Source organism: Fukomys damarensis, unplaced genomic scaffold (genome assembly GCF_012274545.1).
Source record: "Fukomys damarensis isolate Sample0158 unplaced genomic scaffold, DMR_v1.0_HiC HiC_scaffold_5, whole genome shotgun sequence".
Classification (NCBI taxonomy): Eukaryota; Metazoa; Chordata; class Mammalia; order Rodentia; family Bathyergidae; genus Fukomys; species Fukomys damarensis.
The window spans coordinates 21,569,068-21,590,858 of record NW_022900917.1 but is presented as its reverse complement, the minus strand read 5'-3'; the positions used below and the strand labels follow the sequence as shown (position 1 = coordinate 21,590,858).

Below are 21,791 nucleotides of genomic sequence, written 5' to 3'. Positions count from 1 at the left end.
AAGGAAGGAAGGAAGGAAGGAAGGAAGGAAGGAAGGAAGGAAGGAAGAAAGAAAGAAAGGAAAGAGAGAGAGAGAGAGAAAGAAAGAAAGAAAGAAAGAAAGAAAGTTAGAAAGAAAGAAAGGAGGGAGGGAGGGAGGGAGGGAAGGAGGGAAGGAAGGAAGGAAGAGGAAGGAAGAAAGGAAATACAAATATAGATTTGAAATAACTCATTCAAGAGTAATAAGACTCTAACTTCCATTAAAGTGTGGACTATAAGAACTAAAAGACTTGAATGATAAAATGTCTAGAAATTAAAGCTTAAATGAAATAACTGGGCTTTGGTTACATGAGTGCATTTTGTGAAAATTCACTATCTACACTCATGTTACATGCATGTTCCTGTATCTATGTCAATAAAAAGTTGAGTAAAAAAGAATGCAGCTAAAGTGATGCTTCAAGTATACTTACATTAGAAAAGATAAGACTGAAAAATAATGAACTGAGAAGAAAAAATTAGAAAGGGGACAGTGAAGTCCCTCAAATTAAAAGGAGTAAGTCAAACAAAAAGCAGTAAGCAACAAAATAGAAAATAAAGATTCCAAAGAAATGATCAACATACACAAAAGCTGATGCTTTAAAAAACAGAAATATGGAACAAATTCTCATGATATAATAATAAAAAAATGCATGAACTGTGTTAGGAGTGAAAAAGAGAATACCATTATACATTCTGAAAAGATTAACTTTATATAACAGAAACACTAATGTCACTTACAGGTTCATTTCTATTGACTGTTTTTTATCTTGGGTAAGGCATCACATTTTTCTGCTCTGTGTAACATATAGTAATTTTATGGGATAATGGAGATTGCAATTGCTACACTGTAGAAAATTTAGATATTGTTTTATTTATTTGAAACTTTTTGGGTTTTTGTTTTGAGGAGAAGGAAAAAGTTGTTGATCTATTTTCTTTACATTTTTTGGAGGTTGAGACTGACTCAGCAATTACTTCTGGGATAGACTAATCCCATTTCCAAAGCATTTTTCAAACTGAGATCTCAATGTTATGGATGAGGATGTGTCACTCTAACTAGTCAAAGCCCTAATCTCTCCTTATTCTGTATGAGCTCACAAAATTGCTCATTATAAACATCCTTCCCCATGCTATTTCTTGTCATATGGACTTAACACTCCATATCCATGACCTATAAGAGAACTCCTACCTATTTCTGATACAAAGTGCTTTCAAAGTTCCCTCTAGAGCTCTGACCCATAATATCCAACTCTCAGTTTCCCCAAACTCCATTGTCCATCTCCTACATTCAGTAAGATTGCTAGCTGTTTGGGTCTCTCCTCTTCATAACCGCAGTCAGGAAATTAACTTTGGGAAGACAGCTAGAGAGAGTGCAGGGGTCACTTTGTTTGTTCTACTTAACAAGGGTCTCATGAACCACGTATATATGCTACGTATATATGTACACATATATACTCACACACATTCAATATATTCTATGAAACATTGCAGTTAGCTGTAACACAGTGGACAAAGTCTACTCCCTGTTACTCCATGGTCAGAAGAGAAAGTCTTTAATTGTGTTTATAATGTAGTTGCTTAATCTTGAGAGTGAAACAGATTTCTATAATATTATTATATCTCTCTTGATAATAAAATGCCTCATTGTTAAGGATGTAATACACTTATTCATATACATCTGATTTTGGTTGACTGGTTCCACATAGCTTGTCTGGAGCATTTTCTCATGTAGCTGTGGCCAGCTTGGTAACCAACTTATATGTGTTTATCTCCTTGTTGACTACTGTTTACCCTTTCTTCCATTTCTTACTCTTCTTCTCCTAACACTGTACCCCAGCTTAGACTGTGCCTCACTCTTGTCTGCAAGCCCTACGATAATCCAATCAATAACCCTGTTTCTGTCCCATCAATTCCTAAAATATATCACAGTTATTTGTGATTAACTAAAATATTCTATGCTTTCTCAAAACAGTTTTAATGTGCAGTGCAGACCCAGAATAATGCCCCCTCTAAGAATTTATATGCAGCTTATTAAGAATAGAAAACTCCACATGTGCATTCCCAATGTCAATCCTGTTCCAAATCCAGACAAAAAATAAATTATGAGAGCAGCAGCCTAGATGAAAAGGATGGAAAAATGTAGATATAAAGATGTTGCATGAGTAAAGCAAGAATGATCTGCAATAAACTTCAAAACTAGTGAAGCGATTCTGGAATACTTAGGCAAATTTCTCCACATTCATATTGATATGTATTGATAATATTGAATGTGGTAAGCAGAGTTCTGAGATGACCACCACTGACTCTCACCCTGCCTACCCTGCATATGGGTGGAACTGGTGGCTATGATAAGATTCTGTGACATGCTACATTGAATGGCCGGAGGGTTTCACAGATAGGATCAAGGTGCCATATCAGTGGACTGTAAATGGAGATATCACCCAAGTGCAACTGATTCACTGCACTAACCTGACACTTGAACTATTTGTCTAGAGGTCAAAGTCAAGAAAGTCAGAAAGAATTCTAAATGAGAACGATTTGGCCCATAAAAGAAATTTTCCAGTGCTGGATGGGGCCGGTTGATCAAATCCTCCTTCAGAAAATCTAGCATTTTTCCTCACCACTGGGCTCTGTAAAAAGATACTTCTAAAATAGAGAGACTGTCCACTGTATACTATTACTCAATAAACAAATAGAATAACAATCACTAATATTCATAATGAAGATCTTACAAGCATGGGAAATTCATAAATGCTTTCTGAATTAAGAATCCAATTATTTTAATTACTTAAATATATTTCATTTCACTTTTTTCTATACATTGAAATTCTATATTTACATGAATAAACACAGTACCTCCTTCCTCACCAATGTCATGTAATTTAGGGATATATTTCATTTCTGCCCTAGCTCTTGCTATCTAAAGGCACAAGTGAACTTCTGTGTTATTTAGATATATAAGATATTGACTGAAATAATATCTTTTCATCCTTTTATTTTAAAAGAATTTGATATTCATATACCTTGAATGCCCTAGTTAAATAAGTACAAAATAACAGGACAGTCCTGTCACGTGGTCCTTAAACACACACACACACACACACACACACACACACATATATACTAGAAACAAAGAAATAGCAATAACAATAAACAAAGAATAGACATGTACAACATTTTTATGTATATAGTTTTATATCTTTGGCAGGATCATTTAATGTTACATAGTGAACATATAGAATAAGAGAATAGGAGAAATTTTAGCTGTTTCAAAGTTTTCTCAATTTTCAAAATTTCGCCTAAAAACTTCCAAACCCACACTGTGATAATAAACAACTCTTATTCCATGAATAAACTCCCTAAAACAATTAATAAGAGAAATATGTTATTTTCTAAACACTCATACAAGGAAGGAAGAGAATTTGTAAATAATCCCTTATTTTTTTAAAAAAAGATGGTGACACACGGATGAAGAATTCACATTTTTTCATGTTTTATGTCTAACTATGGAGATTGTTATAATTAATGAAGAGTAAAAGGTGTAGAATAAACTGAACTGATAAAATGTATTAAATGTACTATGTATTCTGTGACTAAATGATTACTTTGTGGACTAAAGATTGAAGTTTAAAAGATTTATTAATAAAAAAGCAAGAAATCTCTCTGGAGATAATTACATTGTTGGCTACTAGCATGATGGGTTTCATTGATGTAGGCAATGAAACTGCTGAAAGAGAAACTTCAACAGAAACTTCAACACAAATTTTGGTGCCTTAAGATAAAAAGAGAATCAAGATTCAAGGGATAGATAGAAAGCAAAATAGATTAGAATTGGTAATGAAAGATAAAAAGAAAACAATGAATTGTAATGATTTAAAATATATCAAGTATAACTCTTGACAATGTTACATGAAGGATAACTTGATGTGATGTCATTATTTTGTAAAAGTCAATTTCCCAATTTAATGTTTGCCTTTTAATTTTATTAGTGGCGGTTTTGATATGAAAAGTTTTTAATGTTGATGAATCTCTAAGAGCTATTGTATTTTCCTTAAAAATAAAATTTTGATTTCAAAATCATAAAGGAAAAATATATGTCTAACATAACTATAACTTGGATAATATTTCATATTTACAAAGATAAACACCTCCAAAAATAGGGGAATTTGTTTTAATTCCAGAAGCACACTGTTATCTCCACATCAGTCAAAAATGTATTCAGAATATATTAATTACAGAAACACTATGGAATATTATGTATACCTGGGTATATATAGAGATACATGTACTTACAAAGATTATATTAATATGCAAGCATGGCTATTCGTTCTTTAGTATCAATATGTCCCCATATATGTCCCCATGTATTGTTCAAAGCAGTGGCGGTGAACCTTTTAGAGCTTTCTATAATAATAAACACCATACTGTAGCACACAGGCCACAGGTCCACTGCTGATTTAGGGTATAAAATACAGTTTGTTCTCAAACAAATTATGAAAGAATGAATCTAATATATATCCAGAGGAAAAAAATAGAAGCAAAGAATAGAAAATAAAACATAAAATAGTATCTTGAAGTAAATATAACTATAAAGACAAAAAAAGTTAATTTTCTAGTGAAAAAGCTACTCTAAGCAGAAAGAAAAATGCATAAAATAAAAAAATGGAAAATTAGAAAATGGTTTCTTTAGTAACATAAGCTAACTCAACTAAAATCAACTACATTTCCTAGAATACTTTGATAATATATAGAAAATGAAGATGAAATTATTTCTCAAGTGTGATGTATCGAAGAAATAGATCAATGAAACAAAAAGAGTAATATCATCACAGCATACAAACAGAATATTCACATATAGATGAAAAAAATCACAGTTTACATTGCATTCATATTTAAAATCAAACATCACATTTTGAAGGTTTCCCCCCTAAATATGGAAGGAAAAATAAGCTAGAGCTTTAATACAATTTTTTTTCCAACCTGGAACAGCTGCAAAAAACAAATCTTGCTGGAGATAAGCTTGGTTATAAATATCAACATTCCCTTTAAATAAGGGAGTCCACTTTTCATACCATCTGCCTCTTTCTAAAAGAGAAAAAATATGAAAATCATAAACCAGGACATCCTTTTCAAACAAGGTATTTAAAAATAAATGTAGCAAAATGTCTATGAATTATTCTGTACCCCTGTCTTTAAATTTGTCCTGGTTAACTGCGATGAGAAAATTAGATTTTGTGAAAATAAACATCTCATTCCATGAATAAACTTCCTCAAGCAATTAATAAGAGAAAAATGTTTTCCAACTTTTTCACATAATTAGCCATAATCACCATCTCTGAGTAGAAATATTTTTCCTTAATGTGCCACACTACCTATTGTTCATTTTTAAATTACATGTGTAACTTTTGTCACCTCTACTTTCCCAAAACTCTTTTAGAGACTGTCCCAGCATTTCTATAATATCTCTTCCAGTACAAAAAAAGAAAAAAAAAAAGAGTTATCAAAAGAACTGGACTTTTAATACAGACAGATTCTATCTTATGCAAATACTTTTCTCAACCCAGTGAATTTTTTATACTCCAGCTTGGATTTTATCTTAAATTTTTCTTTCTTTTGTGGTTAGTTATTTTTCTTTCTTTTTTAATGACCTTGTGATCGAACATTTTAAGTTTTAACTGTTCCACGTCACTATGACTTTAGTACTGAAGTCCATAAGCCATATTCATTATTTATGGCTTTAAACTCTGATAAGAAAGAATTCAATCAAAATGGTCTATCAAATAGAAGGTTCAGAGTGATGTTTTAGATGTGCTTAGAAAGAAAAATATCAGTATAGTACTACTGAGATTGCGAGAGGTAAAGTAGAAGAATCCCAAGACAGAGGAAAATGGCATCCTCTATTTTAACAATATATGTAAACATTTAGTCAGTTTCCTGAGATACATTGGTAGCATTCTGAAAAGATCCTGAAACAGAGGCCCCAGGAAGCACTGATGTAAGTCATTCTCATTTTGATATTCATTCTCTCCCTTCTTTTTCTTGCACACACAAAGACACACCCATATGTTGCAAACAAAAAGAACAAAATTGAATCTTTAATCGTGAGCTTCTGTGCTCACGATGCTAACGTTGCTAAGATTGCACATAACTATGCCCTTCACTGGAAGAATATATCATAAGGCCTTTTTCAAATTGTTTCATTCTGTTTTAGCCATGGACCACCTCTGTCTGTAATTATAGAAAACAAAGTTCCTTTACAAATGGCAAATGATTGCCTCTTTGGAACGCTGCGTCTTCAGTGTATAAAGGAGGGAGGAGAAAAAAAGAGTTCTCCATAATAATGGTCAACATTATTTAATTTCAAATTAATTATTTAAAGTAACATTTACAGCACTTAATATTTTATACTTTTCATGATTCAGTGTAGACAATACAAAATGATTTGAACAATTAGATTTTCAGTGTAACAGCACAAGTTGCCCTGCACTCGGCCTTAGACCCACCAAGTATAGCTTTAAAAATGTTAAAATTATTGTTCCATATTAAATATAAATTTTATTTTCTGACGTCCCTCCACCAAATTGTAGTACCAAGAGAAAAGAGGTTTTCCTTTTAAATGCTGAAGAATTTCAAACAATAAGGATAATGTCTTACACATAGTAGTTAATACACATTTTTTAATCAAATATTCTCCAAAAAATAATTGTATGAACATAAAACATCATACTTGATATTCAATTATTAAAAGCTTTATTTAGAATGCATTGAGTTTTAAAATATTACTATGAGCTTTCGATCTGTAATAAGAATATGAGCTTGAATGTAAGTAATTAACTCCTCCCTACTTTAAATTGTTTCTGATTCTGTCACTTTTTAGCTGTTGACCACACTAAGCACATTTTCATTTTAGAAATGGGTTACTTCAAGAACACTTATTTCATATGGCTGAGTTGTGATGGTTGAATAAAATATAAATCATGTAGAGTAGTTTAAATAGTGCTTCTGACAATAAATGTTATTAATATTTCTACATCACCCAGGTTTAATGTTATTATTTAGATTTTTAAAAATTTTTAAAACTTTACCTTGATCTCATGTTCATTAATAATCAATGAGCTCCATTATATTTAACATTATTAGGATATGAGAATGGTTTCAGAGTATAGTAACCCAGTAACAATTTGATTACATGTAAGTGTACAGTTACGGCTACTCCTTGATCTCCTAGACATCTTTTGTTTTCAGCTAAGTGGGCTTCAATAAAAGTACTTTTGGATAACTTTTAAGATGCCAAATTATGTCTACTATCTTTTTGCTTATATATGTTGGAAGTTGCAATAGTGTGCCTTCCATGCCTTACAGTATGCATATACAATGGTCACTCAAAAAATATTTCTACTCTAAAATCAAATGCTTCTGAACAAAAAAGGCTTACACAGTATAGCAGTCACCATTTTCAAAGTGGCTACTTAATCTCTAACTGCTATGGGAAGTCCCAAATATCTGTCTACAAAAAGAAGCTTCTCCTGTAAAAACTTTGTCGATTCTTTTTTATTTCCTCTTCAGGTATATTTTTTACCATCTATAAGCTGCAATTTCACTAATATATTCACTACATGCGTTGTGAGGGGCAATATAATTTCTTTTAGTGGACCAGGAGTATATCTTTAGATAAAATTGGATCTGCCATAGAAGCCTCAAACCTATAACTTTCAATGAAAAAGATAGTATCCTAATGTTTAAAACAATCTTACACCTAACACATAACGGCAAATAAGAAACAATTTTAGAATACCCCTTAAATTATAGTATATTCCAAAAAATGTCCATGATCTTTAAGAGATGTATCGTTTATATTCCAATAACTTTTCTATTTTCTTTTTGAGAATCAAAGTTTATTATATTGTCCTACTTTCCTGGACAAACCTATCATTGACTTCTTGTTTTCATTTCTGCATGTAAGGAATTTGGAAATCACCATCCATCCTTACCGCAGTCAGAAGTTGAATAGATTGAAAGCAACTCTTTGTGGTTCTGCAAGAAAGGTGACATGGAAAAACTCGTGCCCCCAAAGGGTGGAGTGTGATGTTTCACCAGCTGAAGACTCATGAACATAAACACTACAGGAGTCAGTACAGGGCAACAAAACTTGAACTGCAACTAACAGTTGCTCGAGGCTCAGTGCAGCCAAGCCTGAGGGTTATAAACTCTAGTGGTGCCCACTCTGGTGAGGGACCCCCACATTTCTGTGAGTTTTATCTCAAGGAGACTGTTTAGGTTCATATAGTAAATATTAGAAAAATCCACACGCACTTCCTCTATGGGGAGAGGAGAGGTGCCATTTTTACTTTTTAGTATCAGGAATGGAACTCTGGACCCTGTGCTCGCGAGGTAGACCGAGGAACCCCTGAGCCAAATCCCCAGCCCGTCAGGTTTACATACTCCAGAGCACTTTGTTCTTAACAAGGTCTGCTCTGAGGAGAAATTAACCAAAACCTAACTAACCCGAGGGACGGGAAATACACAGCCCCAGTCAGTTCTAGGCTTCTCAAAGTAAGAAAGGAAATACTCAACTTCAAACCACTGTAGAAATCCCGTGCCAACTAAGGGGGCAAAAAAATTGAGACACAATTTTGAAGCTCACAGTCCAAAAGGATAAGCTCACAAAAAGGTTGAGACCTAGTAATGGGACGATAGAACACTTCCATCCTCCTAATCATCCATTACAGGAGTTTCCTCTTATCTGCAGTTTTACTTTTTTGCATTAACTATCTTCTGAAAACATTAAATGAAAACTTCTACAAATACAAAACTCACGTTTTAAATTGCCACCATTCTGTATAGTGTAATGACATGTCACACTATCCAACTCATCCTGCTTGTGACATAAATCATCCCTTCGTCTAATGTATCTACACTATATAGACCACCTGCCTCTTGGCCCTTACTAGTGATATGGGATGGATTTGAGGGAAACAGCACTAGAAATAGTAAAATGAGTTATGCAGCTAATTCAGTAACGCAGGTGTCATTGCCCCAGCTAGAGGGATTTACAGGGGCGATAGAAAGGATGGGAATAAAAGCTACAAAGGCAGGGAAATTGTACGTGAGGACAATTTCATAAGCAGAAGTGAAACCGTGGCAGGAGGCCACTGAGATAAAAGCTGAGGTACTGTTGGGACAGTGTTCCCGTCTGAGGATGTGTGTGCAAATTTGTGAATTTGCCTGTTAGTGAGAGTTAACTAAAGCAAGGTTGAAAAGTGAGCAATCCTTGCCTGATAACTTACATTAACATTGTGATTTTGAAATAAGCCCATGTACCCAGACTTTGATGAAGGTAGATGTGAGAACTGAGGGAAGATGAGCAAGTTGGAATGACTCAGGCGACTGGGAGATACACAATGACTGCTGATAGCACATTTTACTGCAAAATTGCTTTGGGAGGCTCAGTGGTGTTTTTCTTTAAAGTGTTTGGAATTTGGCAATAATTTGAAATACACGTTTTTAAACAAATTTTGTGCATGCTGTTTCCTTTAGAAGATTCATGAGATGTAACCTAGTCCCTGGATGTGTGTCTTAGTTAATAGGATAATAAAATCCCAATCATTTCATAATACAGGAAATTTTTCTAAAACTACTTAATTAATTATCCAGCACTCTTAGTTAATTTTTATAACCTTAAAAAAAGACTTAGGGCTGTATTACATTCAAAGAAAAATGGAGAGTAAGATATAGAAATTCCCCATATACCTCCTGCCTCAACACAGCCATAGCCTTGCTTTCTCCACATCCCTCACCAGAGTAGCACACCTGTTACAGCTAATGAGCCTGTATTAATACTTCATCACTCAAAACTTATAGTTTACTTTAGGGTTCAGTGTTTGTGTCATATCTGATAGATTTTGAAAAAAGTATAATGACATGTATCTACCTGTATAGTATGATACAGAAAAGTTACACTGCTCTCTAAGTCTTCTATGTTCTGCCTATTTATCTTTCCTATCTCCCAACCTCTTACTCTCACTAATTTTTTTTCTCAGAGTTTTTGTTTCTTCAGAATATTCTAGAGTTGGAATTATACAATGTATAGCCTTTACATACTGGCTTGTTTTAGCTAGTAATATATACTTAAGTTTCTTCCATGTCTTTTTATAGCTTTTAGGGCTCCGTTGTCTGGATATGCCATAGTTTATCTGTCTGTTTACCTCTTGAAAGATATCTTGATTGCTTCCAGGTTTGGGCAATTATAAGTGAAAGATTTAATATATAATTCAATATATAATTAACAAAATATTGTTAATGTATCAAAGTATAACAATGTGCCAAACACCAAGAAAGAATAAGTATCTCATGTAGCAACAAATCTTGGTGATGGTAGTACAAAATGATATCACAAATAAATCACATAAAGCCTTACAGCTCTATGAATGTTGCCTCATTTACTGGGATTTTTCCAAATACCACAAGATAAACATAAGTAAAAGCATTTCCTCATTGTAATATTGCCTCCCCTAAGAACTATGGTCAGAACCCAGCTTCAGTGCCAGAAGCAAACAACACAAAACAAGAAAAACAAAAGGAAAGAAAACAAACCACAAATCAAAACAACTTTAACCAAATGTTAAATCAAATAAACACACCTTGTGCTGTGTCCTTGATGCTGCCAAGTCTGAACCTTGGGGAGCTGCCAAGGGGTAAGATCTTTCCAAAACCAAGGTCTTTACTGCACTTGCGTTTCTGTCATATTCATTTCCAGATGCCAAAACGAATATTCCTGGTTGTTTCTTTTTCTACTGGAATTCAAAATAGAGTACATAAAAATATTAAGTGGATGATCTCCAGTTCTCTAATTGTTCACAAGATAAAATCATAGTAAAAGCATTTCTAAAATGATTTGCCAGCTTTGTTACCAAATCAATCCAAAGAAATTTTCAAACTTGGAATATATTTGGAAAAGCTCAGTGATAGGGCACTTACCCAGCATATATAAGGCCCTAGGTTTGATATATATGTAACATAATCTATATAATTATATAGAATATTATAGGTGATATTGTACATAGCTATGTAGAATATTCTATGTGATATTGTATACAACATATATATATATATATATATATATATATTTGTTAAATACCACATTTTATGCCTATTTTATAAGGTTTGATTCCTCAATAAGGACTCTGAGAACTTTTATAATAGAAAAGCCTACTAAAATTTACTTCTGCCAACATGTTCCAAACAATTATCTGAAAAGTAGCAGGAAGTGTCTCCCTTGTGTTGTAGATGCAAGTATAAATGTAAAAAGACTCACTTGAAATTATTTTCTGTTATTTTATTTCAGGACTTATAAAAAGATTGTACTGGGCCAGGGATTCAGCTCACTGGTACCACAGCCTGCCTTGCAAGCACAAGGTCCCAAGTTCGATCTCCGGTACCAAAAAAAAATTAAAAATGTAAAACAAACAAACAAACAAACAAACAAAAAATATTGTATTTACTCAATCATAAACTTTTAAGTATATAACGTCCTTAACACCCAGTAAAAATTAACAAAGAAGCACAGTCAATTAATAAAAAATGCATAATGTATTTATTTGTGTTCAATAAATATTTACTAAATACCTAATATGGGCCAAACACTGAACTTTTCTCTAGTTTTACATTGCCATTAAGCTCACATGGATAGCAGTAAAAAATTTAAGTACTTCCACACTGCTGTTTGATAATAATACCAACACAAAATTTAACCCCAAATATTTGATAATACAAACTTTACTAATTATAAGATCATTAAAAATAGCTTGTCCCAGGCCTAATTCCCAGAACCTGTGAATAAGTTACCTTGTAGGGCAGAAAGACTTTGCTACATGATTAAAAGAAGAACTTTGAAAGTGGGAGATTTACCTGGATTATCTAGACACGTCTTTAAACAGTGGATGCCCTTTCCCAGCTATGGTGACAAGGAGACAAAGTTACAGAAGAATGGAGAGGTGCAATGTCGCTGGCTTTGAAGGTGGAAAAAGAGGACCAAACACTAAAGAATGTGAGTAGCTCCTAAAAACTGGAAAGACAAGGAAGTATTCTCTCCATCAGGGAACGCAGTCCTCCCAATACCTTGATTTACGCCCAGTGTAACCTGTGCCAGATTGCTCTGAACTATAGAATTTTAAGAAAATAAAATTGTGTTGTTTCAAACTACTAAATTTATGGTAATAATAAAGCAAGAATAAAACCAAAATCTGCTCTAATATTTATAGATTCTTTGTCATCTTTTTGTTATCCCTTATTGTCTTCCTACTGTCAATTTATCATCATGTCATTTCATTCACCTGAAAGGAATTCTCTTGTCCATGGAGGTCATGTATTCTTGACAGTGTTAGCAGTTAAAGGACTCACTGAAATGTTCTTTAACTGAAATTTCTGTTTATTAGATTTTTGGAGGTATGCCTGTGAGTCTTCTGCTGATTTCTATTGCCTTGATTTTGGGGGATGTTTCATTCCACTTGATTTATTTTCAAATGATAAATTTATCCATTTGGCACTTAAAGCAACCATATAGATCATTTCAACGCTGTCCAAATTTTTCCAAATATGTTTAAAGGCGACAGGTGTTGAAGAAAGAACAAAGAATGCACCCCATGAGCCCTTGACGGCGAGTGTTTGAGTCAAATACCCAAACTGCAACCCAAAACCCACTAATTTATAGAAGAGTGCCAACACTGCAATTAAACCTTAAAACTGAGGTTTTAGTTTAGAAAAAAACAGCTCACACATTAACATCAAGCAGGCCAAAGGTTTTCCACATTGGACTAGGAATACAAACAAAACAGAATCAGAAATTTATTACAAATACCCACCCTGTTAGGGCTTGTATCTAGATGACAGCCCAAGGACTCATGTACTCATAGGCAGGGAGTTTCAAAGGTGGCTGGACTAGGGTGTGTGAATGTGGATTAAGCATGTGATACCAGGATTAAGGGTGTAGATAGTGGAAGTCCCACCCCGGATATGGGTGTTTATAGCCTGGATGGCTATAAAGGGACAGAAAGAAAGCAGGCTTGCTTCTGCCTTTCTGCTGCCTGCCAAGCCATAAACTGTGTCTCCTGTGTAACACCCCTCTGCTGTGCCACCCTGCCTTGCAGCCGGCAGACTATGAAATGGAACCTCTACAATCTATAAGCCAAATAAACCTTTCCTCCTTTAACTTATGGCTGTTGGGTATTCTGTCCCAGAAATGAGAAAAGTAACTAAGATACATACTAAAAAATGATATGCCTCTGCCCAGAGAGATTCAGTGCTACGTTGAATTACTGTAAGAGGAAATGCATTTTGATGTTCAATCATAATGTTCAAAAAATGGTAGAGAACCACAAATCTTCACACATTCCACATAAATAAGGAACCTGAGGACTGGAAATGTCATATACCCCAGTAAAGTACACCACTGGAGCCAAGTCCAAAGCTTTCCATCCAGAGCACCTTCCAGCTGCTGTAGTAAGAAAATGCAACTCAAAATTAGGACCTTGCCTTGGGTACCTATACAATTTGTAATTCTAAACATTACAATATGTGAATATTTTCAATATTCAAAGTATGTAAAACACATGGGCTTTGAATTAAATGATCTTTCCGTCTGTTAAAATTTGTTTTTCAATCTAATTGGTACGCTATCCTTGCAATTACATCACCACATAATACTATTACAGAAAAACTAAGTTACTTAATTCTTGCTGCCATTTTCCACAGTCAGTGGCTTAAAAGCCATGCAATTGAAAAATGTTCATCATTTGCAGAATCACTTGGATGTTCTGATTTAACAAAATAGTTTGCTAGACACGTGAGTACAGGGCCGGGGATTTAGCTCAGCTTTTCAGTGGCCTGCCTTGCAAGGGCAAGGACCTGAGTTCAATCCCCGGTACCAAAAAGAAAAAAAACAAAAACAAAAAAAAAAAACAAAAACAAAAAAAAAAAACAAAAACAAAAAAAAAAAACAAAAACAAAAAAAAAAAACAAAAACAAAAAAAAAAAACAAAAACAAAAAAAAAAAACAAAAACAAAAAAAAACACAAGAGTACAGAATATTTATCTTTTTGTTTTTTTTAGTATTTCAAAATTATGAAGTAATCCATTTCTTTGTCACGGATATATACTTACCTCACTTAAAAATACCAAAAAGAGTAAAAGCAGCATTTTTAAAGACCTTCAGAGAACCAAATCTATTGAAATAAGAAATGGGGACACTCGTGAACAATGACTGGGGAAATATAGCCTTGCTTCACGTTTCTACATAGAGGATTTCCACTGGGCCAGCGCTTCTTGCAGGAGATGCCTTGTGCTACTGAAGTAAGAAATGAAAATACTTCAGTAATATGGTAAAACTCTACATTACCCAATGTTTCTCCTCCTTGATACTCAGTGTGCTCAACGAATATCTACATTAATAACCTAAAAATAATAACTTAATAAATAATAACCTTTAGTAATAACTAAAAAATACTCCCACATGTTTCAAGTCTCCCTAGGGGTATCACCCATAAGGGAAAAGCAGAACACCAGTTAACAGTTCTGGCCTAAAATCTCATTCCTTGTTCGCACCTTTCCACCAGGAGTTATTTGATTTGTGGCTTATTAAATGCACAGGTCCACATTACTCCAATGATAGAGTTGTTCTGGACCAAACTCAGCAGTAATTCTGTTCTGCAAACTGAAATTGTTTCTGAGTTGGATTAAAGTCCAGGTTATGGGAAAGAAAGGAGTGAGGAAGTGAAGGTGAGTAGGAAGCAATAGCACTCCTACCTAAAGCTTATTAGTAACAACCCCAATCAGCTTGTAGTAACAAATCTGATGTCATAAACCCCAAGTATCTTTTTACAACTCAAGACAGAAGTGATAAAGCTAATACTGGGCACTTAGAATCTCTAAGTCATTGTAATGCTCTTTCGAATCCATTTTTCTCTATGAGAAATGAAGACAAATACAGTCATATCAAATGGAAGAGTAAAATACTAGAGTGCAAATTGAGTTGGAAGTGCTAAGGCCAAAACAGGGCTTCTATACATTTGAGTGTTTATTGTAAAAGTGATAAGTGGTTCCTTCTTCAAGTTCTCTTTATTCAATAATAACATATTACATCTACAACTAATTCTAACTTTTATTAGTAACTTGAGTAAAGAAAATGATGACCTCTATTTGAATAAAGAAATCAGGAAAAGAGCCACAGTGAAACCAACCACAATACTTTTTTAGTCACCAAAAGTTACAATATAAGATTTTTCACTTAAGTTGAAAAACAGTCCTAAGAATAGGGTAATGGCACTGTTTTTCTTTGTTCAAAATAGACTTTGATGGAAGAGAAAATTATATATTTCATGTTTATCTCAAAAATATTACTGAATATTTTCCTAAAATATTAAGTTCTCCTTTCACTTGCTTAGAGATCAGAGTTGCTTTAAGGACATTTGGAATAAAATACAGTTTACCTAGTTTTGTGGTACAGCAATAAGTTACTGAGCTTTGGTAGTTCTTGTTTGTTAACTGCTAAAAACTTGATGTGGAGCGATGATTCTGAACTGTAAGCTATAGTATGAAAGCTACAGTATGAAGGAGAAAAACACAACTCCAAGTGAAGACATATACTAAATTCCTTGGGCATGAAGCATGAGGGAAATAGTTGAAGAAAAACAGGTGTTCTTAATCCAGCATTCACTTAGACTTCAAATTGTGTCTTTTTCTAAGTGGATAGTCAGTGGCTTCTTTTTACTTCCCAACATAGCATAGGACACCAAAAAAAAAAAAAAAAAAAAAAAAAAAAAAGCCATCATTGGATTAGAAACTGTTTCCCAATCCTTTCAGGCTATGCTTGAAAATAACGACAACGACAACAAAAACAAAAAACCCTGGTGATGTTAAAGGAAAATAAAAGTGCCCCACAAGACATTTTCGGTGTTACCCAGTCAGAAGCAACACTGAATCAGTTATGGACAGATGAATGGCTTTATTCTTCATTTCTAAATTCAAAAAGAAAAATAAATATGAAAAAAACTCAGTCTTGAAAAGTTCAGATCATACAGACAGAAAGATTAACAGTGTAATCAACAACACTCTTTACCTGTGTACCATTTTAATTGTATTTTGAAATCAATTATTCCTCCTTGTTTTGGAAGGAAGGGCACATACTAGGATCCTCACCTTACAGATCAGAAAGAATATTGAGGGTTATTGCCCAAGGACAATTATCCTGTCAGTTTCTTGACTTGTAGATCAGTGCAGCTTCTAAGGTTAAGAAGCAGCACAAGTTTCCTTCCTGAGGATTTACACTGTAAACCTGGCACAGGGAAGTAAAAGCAGCCTTTTAGCATGTTTTCACCCTGGCATGTTTGCTCTGGTAAATGATTTGGGGCCAAATAATATGAGCTAAGGGAGAGATTTGAAATATTTATCTTTGTTACCATGTCTTCGTTGATCATTAAATATGGGCCCAATAGGGGGTAAAAGTTTACAGGTTTAGCAAATAGGGACTGAGAGGAAGATAAAACATATTGGTGTCTCTCCATAATGAATCTCCTCCACTTCCTGAGGAAGTTCATTGAGCTCAAACGCGAACAGGATGCAAAGAGAAACAGAACTCCAAATGGAAAAGACCAGATCCAGCAGCCTTCTCGTCCTAGTCATGCATGGACACAAACATCTTGTGGGTTCAGGGATTCACCAAGCACTAAGTAAAAGGAACCATATTCCACCGCCTCCATCAATAAATTCACTCTTCTCTGCAAATATTTTGGTCTGCAAATACTAGGTCATCAATAAAGAGAAACAGAAAAAACAGTGAGGAGTAAAACAGGAAAGAAAGGCCAGAGGGTGAAATGGAGACCTGGGAGGGGACCCTGAAATGAATAAAGGGCCGAGATTAACTGACAGCACAAGGAAGCCAATCCCTCACTCAGAGAAAGGCTTAGGGAAGTGGGCGGGGCTAAGGTTTCCAGTGCCCAGAGGCCCGCGCTAGACACGCTGGCAGGGCGGGAGCCGTGCTTTCCTTAGCAACGCGGAGGCCACGCCTACTTCGCGGCCCACCGGGCCAGCGCCCACCCCCACGGCGAGCGCCCATCGCCCCTGGAAGGAGCCGTTCGGTGATCACCGCACCTTCTGGGTTTCCGGAGCTCCGATTGCCCTGGCAGAGTCTCCCTCCACCCAGACCGCCCATGGAGCTCCTCCTAGGGGCGGAACGGTGCTCTCCCAAACGCTTTGGAGGCTCGCTTAAGGAGGTGCGCGTTTTCAGTTCAGCAGCCCAAGATACCCGCGCAGGTCACCCCAGTCCCCTCGCCCTCGCCAGACACACGCACACACCTCAGCTCAACCAAGGCAAGGGCCGACAAACTCCGTGTCCGGCTGGAAATGTTGCTGTCCACGGTGTTGTCACTCAGAGGTGGGGGCGGGACGAGGCTGCAGCACAACCCTATTCCCACAGGACTGTTCGAAAGGGGCGTGGTAAGGCCGGCGGGGGCGGGGCCACTCCTCCGTCTGCTCTCTGATTGGCTGATCTCTCTCCCGCCTCTGAATGGGTCCAAAAAGCAAAAGCCCGCGCCCCAAGGCCTTTGCTTCCTCTTGATGCACGTCCTGAGCTCAGATACTGTCCAGCAAGGTGACTGTAGAAATTAAAAGACCTGTAATTTGCTTTACAAATTTAAAACGCAAGAAATGTTATCTTGACTATTGAATCCTACATACCTAACACACACACTGTCTAAAATCATACATTCTCAAGTATCCCATATTCAGTCAACTGAAAACACTGTTGCTTGCAAATTCAAGCAGCAAAAAAGGTAAAAGTTTTATATTTAGAGTATTAATTTTAACAGGAGATTAATCAAGTTGCAGATGGCTATTGATCAAATGTGACGAACAACTAAAGTTTGGGGGTCCCATTTCAGGTACTTTGTTTTCACATCTACAAAATAGGAATGAAATATTAAGATATTATTATTGGGCAGGCAATTTGGCTCAGTGGTTCGGCAGCCTGCCTTGCAAGTGCAAGGGATCGAGTTCGATCTCCAGGACCACAAAAACAAAAACAAAACGTTAAAAAAAAAAAAAAAAGATACTATTATTTGGAATGCATTTGATAATTGAATGATCTGTACACTGTGCTTAATATAATCCTTAGAAAACCAGCCAAGAGGTTATTTTCGGCCTATGAAGAATTAAACAAGCTAGGAAAGCATACATTTACTTAATCATTCTACAAACATGCGTCTGAAGTCATTTTTATGCTGTGGTAAGCTGAATTTAAAATTCCTTCGAAAATCTGTGCAACTTTCAGTTTAATGTTTTTCTTCAAGTCACCTTTCTTTGGCTAGGCCATCATTTTCGAAAAGCTCATAACTAAGAAAGTCGCATACAAAAAAAGATATGAAGGAAGGAAGGAAGAAAAGAAAAAACTGAAACAAGTATAAATAGACTAACCAGAATGTTTTCAAATCTCCCAGGATATAATGCCCAGGAATTAAATCCAAAATGTAATTTTATTTTCTACCCTCCAGAAACATTCTCTGATCTCCAATTCCTCTCCCAGAAATAAAGGTACAGCTAAATGAGATTATATAAATTCTCTTGGCCAGATTTTTAATGGATTTGGCTTTAAAATGGGGAAACTTATTTTTTCGACATTAAACCAAATCAAGAAATGTATATCTTACCAGAAATAGTAATAGTAAGAAAATAACTAAATAATGTCCCTGGACACATGCTTTGAGATTCCACTAAAATGCCTATATCATAGTGTGATAAAATTGTTGGAATAAAAGAAACACTTGCCAATTCCAAATTATTTCATTTTCTTGGTCTACCAAATTTCCAAATTCTTTTGAAGGCTTTCTAACTCTGAGTAGCTCTGTACAAGAATCCTTTGATTTGTATAATTCATATCCCCCAGTAAGTTTCTTTAATCTTGAAAATATTTGGTTTTAGTATGACAGTTGTTATTGTGTATTAATAAGTATGTAAATAACTACTGTTACATTGAAATAAATGTGGCAAATTCATTGGAATACTTTTTCAGATGCATATTCAAATAAGTATAGCAAATGCATTTGTTTGAATAGTCTCACATATATAAAATATGCATTTAAGAAAATCATATTATATGCATGTAAATGTGTAAGCATGGAAATAAACACAGCTGTATATTTCAGATATGTATAACTCCAGATGTTCAAAGAATATATTCAAATTTCTGAAATTCTACACCTTGATATCTAGATACATGTATGGAAGAGTATACTGTACTATAAATGCATAGGAATTTTAAAACTATATGTACCATGAGGAGAGAAGATGAAAATGTCAAATAATGAGTTTCTACCATTGAATTTGTTACTGTAAGCCTATTCTTATGAGATGTACTTGATCTAACAATTATTTTACAAACATCTTACTGATCTATAAAATGGGTAGAAGCCAACTTATCCTTTATGAATATAAATATTCCCAAGTATTTATGTGAGTGTGTTTCTCTTTTGAGCTCTATTTCTAATTAACTTTCAATACTCTCCATGTTTGGAATAGAGAGTTTCATCTTACCCCCACCTCAGTTATTTATTTTGCACCTCATGATTCTGCCTAAAATTTTGGAATATGTATACATATATGTGTCAGTATGACTTATGAAGAATGAATACAACAAATAAATAAATACATTTTAGAGATGCTAAACAAGGAATTAATGGCTTAGTTTTAGATTAAAACTGAGCTGGGGATGTAGCTCAGCTGTAGTGCGCCTGCCTGGCAAGCACAAGGCCCTTAATTTGATTAAAAACCAAAGCAAGTAAAATTAAAACATCCACATATATGTTATGAACATTCTTATTTCTTTACAATATAGGACACATGTTATTTAGGTTTTATTTGTACCCAGTTGAAATATAAACTAGAATCTAATAATTGTATATGCCAGGACCTTTGGCCAATATGAATAAGTGTGCATGTTGAAATTGGAGGACAACCATTTAATTCATTGTCACATACTTGTTTTAGTCATTGTGAAGTCTAACTATCTTTGAAATTATCATTAAGTCAAAAATATATGAAATCTATTAAATATTCAAAATAATAAGTATAACATGAAATTAATATTATCCAGAAGTCTTTTGAGTTTTAATAGTCAATTATAAAATCTAACCCCTCTAAGTAGCTATAATTAACTACTTAATAGGTCATTTATTGACATTTCTTTACAGTCATCCTAGGGTAAAACCATAGTATAATTTAGGGTGATATTTGTTCAAATTATTTAAAGAAATTGTTTCTTATTTAAATTTGTAAAAGAATTCCCTGTGACCCCCAAAGTATATGCTTACAAGTCACAGTTTTTACTTATAATACTACATTTAAACCACTTAATAAAAACAGAAAACATGAATTTCCTTTTTCAAATAAAATCTTCCTTTTTCAAAGTCAAAAACTAATGAACCATAAAAATAATTTCCACTGACTTTTAAAATATTTGAAATTATAGCTACATAGCCCACATATGGAATGAACTTCATGGAACGTATTTATCTACGTGATGAAATGTATTATGAATGCAAGATTGTCTCTGAAATCTAGAAAAATTACTATATATAATGTAGTCTAATGATATAAAAACATAGAGAATTGTTTTTCACAAAATGTAAATATTTTGAAGATATAATTTCAAATATGTAAATACCAGCTCTTCAAAAAAAGACGTTGATAAAAGACATCGTGTAGCCAGTTGAAATTGTTTACATTTACTGTTTTCCAGTTTACTGAACATTGACTGTATGTCAGTGACTTAAAGACATTTCTGAAATCATGAGACAGCTTACACAGTAATTTAGAGACAGCATTTCCCTTCACCTTAATGTCTCTAGGTAGTGATTCAGTAATCCAAGCCACTTTGATTTTGGCATCTTCCCTCTCACAAGGAGGCCTCCACAATATTCATAGCAGGAGTTACAGGATTTCATGTGAGTTTTTCATGGCCACGGGTAAAAACTGGGACAGGGGAATGATCTGGGAGGTACTTTTGTCATTCAGTAGTATCGCCAAGATTCATAATCATGCTATCCATTTGATATTTTCTATGCGCAATCTCCTTATGCATCACTTTTGATGACATCCCAGTTTCTCCCAAAAATCTACTATTCTTGAGACTTCTAATCTTTCTTCTACTTTTATTCATAATGTTTTACCAATTTTTACTGTGCCGTATGCATAATTTACCTATTATGTATATTACTCATTATTTTTCTTCATCCAAGAAGGTAATTATTTGAGGGTAGAGATCCTTATGGGTTTTATTAATTGGTGTATTTCAAGTGCTAAGAACAATGCATAGTATCTAAACATTGAATTGCTGTGCCTAGCCATGACTGATTTGTTTTCAAATACACTAGTGTTTGTATACACCACACTTCGTGTATCTTTCTCCTGTTATAGATGATTACTAGTTTCTTCTGTAGCAAATAGTATGCCTATAAACACATTAACTTCTTGGTGCAGATTTGCCAGACTTTCTTTTTGGTTTATAATTAAGAGAAGAATCACAAAATTTTTAGAGCATGTTCATATTCTAAAAGAAAAATAAAATGCCAAATTGTTTTCCCAAGGTATTGTACTGGCTTTCCTTTCTAATAGAAAGCTTTATGAAGTTCAAAGTAGTAATCCCTTTAGAAAACCAAATTTGGTGTTTAATAACTTTATTACTTGGATTTTATTTCAGTGTTTTATGTTCTTCATTATTGTGTCTTTTTTCCA

The 21,791-nt window shown here is 34.4% G+C and overlaps 1 protein-coding gene across 3 annotated transcripts in view; it reads right to left on the bottom strand.

The window, feature by feature from the left end:
• The window catches only part of Triqk (triple QxxK/R motif containing), a 67,432-nt gene extending 49,938 nt beyond the window's left edge, over positions 1 to 17,494 (bottom strand). For 2 of the 3 annotated variants that reach the window (XM_010619643.2, XM_010619642.3), the window contains exons 1-2: positions 17,361 to 17,494; positions 10,655 to 10,807 (exon numbers count right to left, since the gene is read on the bottom strand). The gene's annotated coding sequence lies outside the window, so the exon portion shown is untranslated. The remainder of the gene's footprint in view (positions 1 to 10,654; positions 10,808 to 17,360) is intronic. The other variant, XM_010619644.3, reaches the window with a different exon arrangement.
• Between the last annotated feature and the right edge of the window lie 4,297 nt (positions 17,495 to 21,791).